At 56.0% G+C, this 8,992-nt stretch overlaps 1 non-coding gene across 1 annotated transcript; it reads left to right on the forward strand.

The window, feature by feature from the left end:
* The first annotated feature begins 4,036 nt into the window (after positions 1 to 4,036).
* Positions 4,037 to 4,227, forward strand: LOC129054995 (U2 spliceosomal RNA). The gene has a single exon (XR_008519673.1). It is a non-coding gene; the product is annotated as a U2 spliceosomal RNA (small nuclear RNA).
* The last annotated feature ends 4,765 nt before the right edge of the window (positions 4,228 to 8,992 follow it).

Consider the following 8,992-nt stretch of genomic DNA (forward strand, 5'->3'; position numbering starts at 1 on the left):
TGTGTGGACTCTGGTGATCTGTTTGGGTGCCAGGTGTTACTCCCAGGGCCACCTGTAACTGTGAATGCGCAGGAACCCTGACTTGAGAAGGGCCTGGCCACGGGGGGCTCAGGCCCCTCAGGAATGAGAGTTTGGTTCCCGGTACCCAGGGAAACCACCAGCATCGGCAGAGGTGATAGCTGAGGAGGAGCGGGGATTTGGAGGAGAGACACAGGACGAGTACCGGGGGCAGCCCCGTGATCCACAACTGCTGCAAGAGGGGCTGTTTGTTCGACTCACTAGTCTTCTGCGGCTCTATGCGGTACTAAAGAGCAGAAGACAGAAGATACAAAAACCACAAAAATTAGCCGGGCGTGGTGCTGCGCGTCAATAATCCCAGCTACTCGGGAGGCTGAGACAGGAGAATCCCTTGAACCCGGGAGGCGGAAGTCTCAGCGAGCCGAGATCACGCCATTGCAGTCCAACCTGAGCGTCCGAGCGAGACTCTATCTCAGAAACTAAAGACAGAATGAAAGAGCCCGGCGCGGTGGCTTACGCCTGGAATCCCAGCGCTTTGGGAGGCCGAGGCCGGCGGATCGCCTGAGGTCAGGAGCTCGAGACCAGCCTGGCCGACATGGGGAAACCCCCCTAAAAATACAAAAATTAGCTGGGCGTGGTGGCCTACGCCTGTCATCCCAGCTACCCAGGAGGCTGAGGCAGGAGAATCGCTGGAACCCGGGAGGTAGAGGCTGCAGTGAGCCGAGATCGCGCCGCTGCACTCCAGCCTGGGGTGACAGAGCAAGAGTTTGTCTCTAAGAAAAAAAAAAAAAAAGAAAGAAAAGAAAAAAGCCTGGGTGGTGAGCGGTGGCTCAAGCCTGTAATCGCAACACTTTCGGAGGCGGCAGCTGGGCAGATCACCAGAGGTCGGGAGCTGGAGACCAGCCTGACCAACATGGAGAAACCCCGTCTGTACTAAAAATACAAACTTAGCCGGGCGTGGTGGCACATGCCTGTAGTCCCAGCTGCTCGGGAGGCTGAGGCAGGAGAATCGCCTGAACCCGGGAGGCGGAGGTTGCAGAGAGCCTAGATCGCGCCATTGGACTCCAGGCTGGGTAACAAGAGGGGAACCTCTGTCTGGGAAAAAAAAAAAAAAAAAAATTGTGAGAATTGTACTCACACCGCCGTCAAAATCTCATGTGTATTTCACACTTAGAGCACAGCGCCGTTAGAACTGACCGCATTTCCAGGGCTCCCTAGATACCTGTGGCTAGCGGCTGCCATACTACCCCGTGCTGGGCTGTAGAATGGGGATGACAAGACAGGGCGGCGGAGATTGGGATGGCGTGAAATGAGGGAAACACTCGCCCGCAGGAAAAAAATTAAATAGCCAGGGGGCACCGAAAGACTCAGTAGTCCACATGAATATCTTGATTATCTCGTAGCTGAGATAATGTAGGGTCCAGCTCTACGGGGTCCGTGGGTTTTCTCTTCGTGTGCGTGCGGAGGCGAGAGACGGTAGAGCTAAAGCCAGAAGACAAAGAGATAGGAAGAAAGACAGCTGGGCCCGGGGGAACCACTGCCACCAAAGCGGGGAGACAGGTAGTGGCCCCGAACGCCTGGAGGCGCTGCTATTTATTGTATTCAAGGCAAGGGGGCAGGGTAAGGAGTGCCAGTCATCTCAAATGATGGATAGGTCACGCGAGTCACGTGTCCACTGGACAGGGGGCGTTTCCCTTTGTGGTAGCCGAGGTGGAGAGGGAGGACAGCAAACGTCAGCGTTTCTTCTATGCACTTATCAGAAAGACCAAAGACTTTGGCGCTTTTACTAATTCTGCCACTGCTATCTTCTCAGAACTGAAAAGGAGGAGCCAGGTGTACAGGCGGAACATGAAAGTGAACCAGGAGGGTGACCACTGAAGCACAGCATCGCAGGGAGACGTTGAAGCCTCCGGCTGACGGCGGGCAGGCCTGGCTAACGTCAGGCCTCCCACAAGAGCTGGTGGAGCAGAGTGTTCTCTATCTCTCCTGGAGAGAGGGACATTCCCTTTCCCGGTCCGCTAAGTAACCCGGGTGCCTTCCCAGGCACTGGCGCCACCGCTAGACCAAGGTCTGCTAAGTAACCAGGGCCTTCCCGGGCACTGGCATTACCGCTAGGCCAAGGAGCCCTCAAGCGGCCCTTCTCCCGGCGTGAATGAGGGCTCACACTCTTGTCTTCTGGTCACCTCTCACTGTGGCCCTTCAGCTCCTAACTCTGTGTGGCCTGGTTTTCCCTAGGTAATCATAATAGAACAGAGATTACTCTGGTAATAGAACAAAGAGTAACGCTACAAACTAATGATTAATAGTAGTCAGATATAATCATATCTGTATCCCATCTCTCGTAAAACTTTTCTTATTCTAATTATTTTCTTTATTATAGTGGAACAGCTTGTGCCTTCAGGCTCTTGCCTCGGCACCTGGGTGGCTTGCCGCCCACAAGATAAGATATATTGCGTTGAACTATAATTTATGTTGATTGCTGAATGGTTTAGGGCGGGGGGAGGGGGGGCCGCCTGATATTCTGCCCTGGAGGGGTGGCCTCACCCTAACCCTGGCCGTGGCTAATAATAAGGCCCACCTCTTAGGGCCGTGGAGTGAAATAAGTTTCGGAGGTAATGCGCGTAAAGCCCTCAGCCCTCCGCTGAAGTTGCGTTAAGGAAGGAGGAAGGGAGAGGTAAATGCTGAGCCCGCAGGCGGCAGTCTGTGCCTCGGAGAGAAACTTTATCCCAACCTTGCTGGGGGCCTTGACGCCCATCTTGCCCCAAGAGCACCCCGGCAGTCACCCCTGCCCTCTGGGGTCCTGCCACCCCGAGCCCGACCTTCCCCCTTTTCCCCCGCGCCGCGCCGGGCCAGTAGCCTCCTAACTGCGTCTTCTCTGTTGCGGTCTGTCGTGCTCATCACGTTTGCGTCGTTTCTTCGCTCCACAAACGTTTACTGAGCGCCTTCCACACGCCAGGCGCCAGACTCGCGCGGGGAAACAGGGATAAGCACTGAGGAGGGGGTCCCAGCCCTCCGTGATGGGATTTCAGAGCGGGAGATAAAGGGTTGCCCAGAAGGGTGGTGAGTGGAATAGCTGATATAAACAACGGCGGGGTGGGGTGGGGTGCGATGAAATACACAGGAGGGCTGCTAGTCTTACATATGGGGCGGGTGCCGAGGGCCCTTGAGTAAGGGAGGCTTCCTGGACGGGTGACACCCAAGCGGAGTCCTGACGACCTGCGTCAGAAGTAGCCAGGCGAGGAGGAGGTGAAAGGAGAAAGGAATCCACGTCCCGAGCAGAGAGGCAGCTGTCCCTACACGGCACAGGACACGGTCCGTGCACAGAAGCCACAGGAGACGCAGGCACAGGGGCTGGGGAGAATCCTTGCCGGGCCCTCGCCGCCTCCCTCTGCCGGGTGTCTGGTGCCAGCCTCCTGCCTGGCGGAGGAACTCCAGCCCCTGCTCCCGGAAGCCCCTCCAGGCCTTCGGCTTCCCTGACTCGGCATGGGCCCCTCGTCCCCTCGGGTACGGGGCCGGTCTCCCCGCCCGCGGGCGACGAAGTAAAGGCCCAGCGCAGCCCGCGCTCCTGCCCTGGGGCCTCGTCTTTCTCCAGGAAAGCGTGGACCGCTCTCCGCCGACAGGTCTCTTCCACAGACCCCTCTCGCCCTCGCCCCCCAGTCTCTTCCGGTTCTGTCTTTTCGCTGGCTGGATACAAACAAGGAAGTCGCCCCCAGCGGAGCCCCGGCTCCCCCACGCAGAGGCGGCCCCGGGGGGCGGAGTCAACCGCGGAGGCCACGCCCTCTGTGGAAGGGCGGGGCATGCAAATTCGAAATGAAAGCCCGGGAACGCCGGAACAAGCACGGGTGTAAGATTTCCCTTTTCAAAGGCGGAGAATAAGAAATCAGCCCGAGTGTGTAAGGGCGTCAATAGCGCTGTGGACGAGACAGAGGGAATGGGGCAAGGAGCGAGGCTGGGGCTCTCACCGCGACTTGAATGTGGATGAGAGTGGGACGGTGACGGCGGGCGCGAGGGCGACCGCATCGCTTCTCGGCCTTTTGGCTAAGATCAAGTGTAGTATCTGTTCTTATCAGTTTAATATCTGATACGTCCTCTATCCGAGGACAATATATTAAATGGATTTTTGGAGCAGGGAGATGGAATAGGAGCTTGCTCCGTCCACTCCACGCATCGACCTGGTATTGCAGTACCTCCAGGAACGGTGCACTTCCCTCCGGGGATACATACGTGTGTTTCCTAAAAGTAGAGGAAGAAAGAGACAGAGTACCTGCGGGGCGGCTTGCACGCCCAGTACCCGTGACACGCCGGCTTGACTTAGCTGCTCCTCTTGAAGTACCATGAGGTTTCTGACCTGCGGGCGGTAGACGGTAGGCTTTGCGGCATACTTCCGTTTCCACTGTGACTACTGCGCTTTGGGAAGGCCACGACCTACTCCTTTGGAGGTCCTTAGATCTCAGCTTGGCAGTCGAGTGGGTGGCGACCTTTTAAAGGAATGGGATCCACCCGGAATTGAACTTCTTTCTCCTCTCTCTCTCTCTCTCCCCTCTCTCTCTCTCTCCTCCGTCTCTCTCCCCTCTCTCTCTCCCCTCTCTCTCTGTCTCTCTCTCTCTCTCCCCCCCCCGCCTCTCCCCCGCTCTCTCTTTTGGTTTCCCCCACCCCCTCCCAAGTTCTGGGGTACATGTGCAGGACGTGCAGGTTTGGAACATAGGTACACGTGTGCCACGGTGCTTTGCTGCACCTATCAACCAGTCATCTAGGTTGGAAGCCCCGCATGCGTTGGCTAATTGTCCTAATGCTCTCTCTCCCCTTGCCCCCCACGCCCCGTCAGGGCCCGGCGTGTGATGTTCCCCTCCCTGTGTCCATGTATTCTCACTGTTCAGCTCCCACTTAGGAGTGAGAACATGCGGTGTTTGGTTTTCGCTTCCTGTGTCAGTTTGCTGAGATTGAGGCCTTCCAGCTTCATCCACCTTCCTGCAGAGGACATGAACTCATCCTTTTTTATGGCTGCGTAGTAATTCCATGGTGTATACGTGCCACATTTTCTTTATCCAGCCTGTCACTGATGGGCATTCGAGTTGGTTCCAAGTCTTTGCTATTGTAAATAGTGCTGCAGTAATCATACGTGTCCATGGGTCTTCCTAGCAGGAACTTCTTCCTCTTCAGCCCGCTGAGTAGCCGGCGCTTTAAGGCAGGTGCCAACGCACCGGCAACAGGCTTCCTTTTTTGCCCAGGAAAAACTGAGGTGCAGGTAGTATAAGCCATTTATCACGGAACGCACAGGAGCAGAACTCCAAGAAGTCCAAGCATCGTGGCTCCACCCTTCATGCCTGATGCACCGTTAGGCTCCGTTCTAGGTGTGTGTATCCTTTACGGGATCAGCCACCGGCAGTTGCCTTGCAACCACGATGACAAATCTCTGCCGGCTCTTTTGGGTCTCATCCCTGTATGTATACGTTGCATCCCAGCATAAAGATCGGAATGTTCCTTTCGCTGACCCAGTCTCTCACCCTCTCCAAACTCCAGAAATCTTGTCTGTCCTCCGAAGAACTCCCCCTGCTTCTTTCTCTAAAGGCTGTCTTCAGGCCGGGCACAGTGGGAGGTTCGCTTGAGCCCAGAAGGCCGCAGTGAGGTGAGATCACGCCATTGCACTGCAGCCCCGGCGGCAGAGCCGGAGCCCCGTCTCGAAACAAACAAACAAACATACAAACAAAGACAAAGAAAGAAAGAGCCCAGGCAACCTAGTGAAAACCTGTTCGGGCTGGGGCGTATGTGTACCCCAGCTATTCCAGAGGCTGAGGCAGGAGGATGGGTGGAGGTTGGGAGGTGGATGCTGCAGTGAGCAGTGATTGCACCACTGCACTCCAGCCTGGGTGACAGAGCCAGACCCCGTCCCAAATAAATAAACATAAAAATAAAGGAACCAGTTTGTAGAAAGCGGGAGAGGGTCCCAGTGAACTTCAAGCCTTCAAGCAACAGCTGTGGCTGGACAGGTCGGACCAGCAGGCTGGGGCAGTCGCCATCCTGGCAGGGATCATTGACCCTGATCTGTCGTCGGGAGGAGGAAGAGCTGATCTTACGCAGGGAGGGCAGGTGGACTATGTGTGGACTCTGGTGATCTGTTTGGGTGCCAGGTGTTACTCCCAGGGCCACCTGTAACTGTGAATGCGCAGGAACCCTGACTTGAGAAGGGCCTGGCCACGGGGGGCTCAGGCCCCTCAGGAATGAGAGTTTGGTTCCCGGTACCCAGGGAAACCACCAGCATCGGCAGAGGTGATAGCTGAGGAGGAGCGGGGATTTGGAGGAGAGACACAGGACGAGTACCGGGGGCAGCCCCGTGATCCACAACTGCTGCAAGAGGGGCTGTTTGTTCGACTCACTAGTCTTCTGCGGCTCTATGCGGTACTAAAGAGCAGAAGACAGAAGATACAAAAACCACAAAAATTAGCCGGGCGTGGTGCTGCGCGTCAATAATCCCAGCTACTCGGGAGGCTGAGACAGGAGAATCCCTTGAACCCGGGAGGCGGAAGTCTCAGCGAGCCGAGATCACGCCATTGCAGTCCAACCTGAGCGTCCGAGCGAGACTCTATCTCAGAAACTAAAGACAGAATGAAAGAGCCCGGCGCGGTGGCTTACGCCTGGAATCCCAGCGCTTTGGGAGGCCGAGGCCGGCGGATCGCCTGAGGTCAGGAGCTCGAGACCAGCCTGGCCGACATGGGGAAACCCCCCTAAAAATACAAAAATTAGCTGGGCGTGGTGGCCTACGCCTGTCATCCCAGCTACCCAGGAGGCTGAGGCAGGAGAATCGCTGGAACCCGGGAGGTAGAGGCTGCAGTGAGCCGAGATCGCGCCGCTGCACTCCAGCCTGGGGTGACAGAGCAAGAGTTTGTCTCTAAGAAAAAAAAAAAAAAAAGAAAGAAAAGAAAAAAGCCTGGGTGGTGAGCGGTGGCTCAAGCCTGTAATCGCAACACTTTCGGAGGCGGCAGCTGGGCAGATCACCAGAGGTCGGGAGCTGGAGACCAGCCTGACCAACATGGAGAAACCCCGTCTGTACTAAAAATACAAACTTAGCCGGGCGTGGTGGCACATGCCTGTAGTCCCAGCTGCTCGGGAGGCTGAGGCAGGAGAATCGCCTGAACCCGGGAGGCGGAGGTTGCAGAGAGCCTAGATCGCGCCATTGGACTCCAGGCTGGGTAACAAGAGGGGAACCTCTGTCTGGGAAAAAAAAAAAAAAAAAAAATTGTGAGAATTGTACTCACACCGCCGTCAAAATCTCATGTGTATTTCACACTTAGAGCACAGCGCCGTTAGAACTGACCGCATTTCCAGGGCTCCCTAGATACCTGTGGCTAGCGGCTGCCATACTACCCCGTGCTGGGCTGTAGAATGGGGATGACAAGACAGGGCGGCGGAGATTGGGATGGCGTGAAATGAGGGAAACACTCGCCCGCAGGAAAAAAATTAAATAGCCAGGGGGCACCGAAAGACTCAGTAGTCCACATGAATATCTTGATTATCTCGTAGCTGAGATAATGTAGGGTCCAGCTCTACGGGGTCCGTGGGTTTTCTCTTCGTGTGCGTGCGGAGGCGAGAGACGGTAGAGCTAAAGCCAGAAGACAAAGAGATAGGAAGAAAGACAGCTGGGCCCGGGGGAACCACTGCCACCAAAGCGGGGAGACAGGTAGTGGCCCCGAACGCCTGGAGGCGCTGCTATTTATTGTATTCAAGGCAAGGGGGCAGGGTAAGGAGTGCCAGTCATCTCAAATGATGGATAGGTCACGCGAGTCACGTGTCCACTGGACAGGGGGCGTTTCCCTTTGTGGTAGCCGAGGTGGAGAGGGAGGACAGCAAACGTCAGCGTTTCTTCTATGCACTTATCAGAAAGACCAAAGACTTTGGCGCTTTTACTAATTCTGCCACTGCTATCTTCTCAGAACTGAAAAGGAGGAGCCAGGTGTACAGGCGGAACATGAAAGTGAACCAGGAGGGTGACCACTGAAGCACAGCATCGCAGGGAGACGTTGAAGCCTCCGGCTGACGGCGGGCAGGCCTGGCTAACGTCAGGCCTCCCACAAGAGCTGGTGGAGCAGAGTGTTCTCTATCTCCCCTGGAGAGAGGGACATTCCCTTTCCCGGTCCGCTAAGTAACCCGGGTGCCTTCCCAGGCACTGGCGCCACCGCTAGACCAAGGTCTGCTAAGTAACCAGGGCCTTCCCGGGCACTGGCATTACCGCTAGGCCAAGGAGCCCTCAAGCGGCCCTTCTCCCGGCGTGAATGAGGGCTCACACTCTTGTCTTCTGGTCACCTCTCACTGTGGCCCTTCAGCTCCTAACTCTGTGTGGCCTGGTTTTCCCTAGGTAATCATAATAGAACAGAGATTACTCTGGTAATAGAACAAAGAGTAACGCTACAAACTAATGATTAATAGTAGTCAGATATAATCATATCTGTATCCCATCTCTCGTAAAACTTTTCTTATTCTAATTATTTTCTTTATTATAGTGGAACAGCTTGTGCCTTCAGGCTCTTGCCTCGGCACCTGGGTGGCTTGCCGCCCACAAGATAAGATATATTGCGTTGAACTATAATTTATGTTGATTGCTGAATGGTTTAGGGCGGGGGGAGGGGGGGCCGCCTGATATTCTGCCCTGGAGGGGTGGCCTCACCCTAACCCTGGCCGTGGCTAATAATAAGGCCCACCTCTTAGGGCCGTGGAGTGAAATAAGTTTCGGAGGTAACGCGCGTAAAGCCCTCAGCCCTCCGCTGAAGTTGCGTTAAGGAAGGAGGAAGGGAGAGGTAAATGCTGAGCCCGCAGGCGGCAGTCTGTGCCTCGGAGAGAAACTTTATCCCAACCTTGCTGGGGGCCTTGACGCCCATCTTGCCCCAAGAGCACCCCGGCAGTCACCCCTGCCCTCTGGGGTCCTGCCACCCCGAGCCCGACCTTCCCCCTTTTCCCCCGCGCCGCGCCGGGCCAGTAGCCT

The sequence above is a fragment of the Pongo abelii genome, chromosome 19 (genome assembly GCF_028885655.2).
Source record: "Pongo abelii isolate AG06213 chromosome 19, NHGRI_mPonAbe1-v2.0_pri, whole genome shotgun sequence".
Lineage (NCBI taxonomy): Eukaryota > Metazoa > Chordata > Mammalia > Primates > Hominidae > Pongo > Pongo abelii.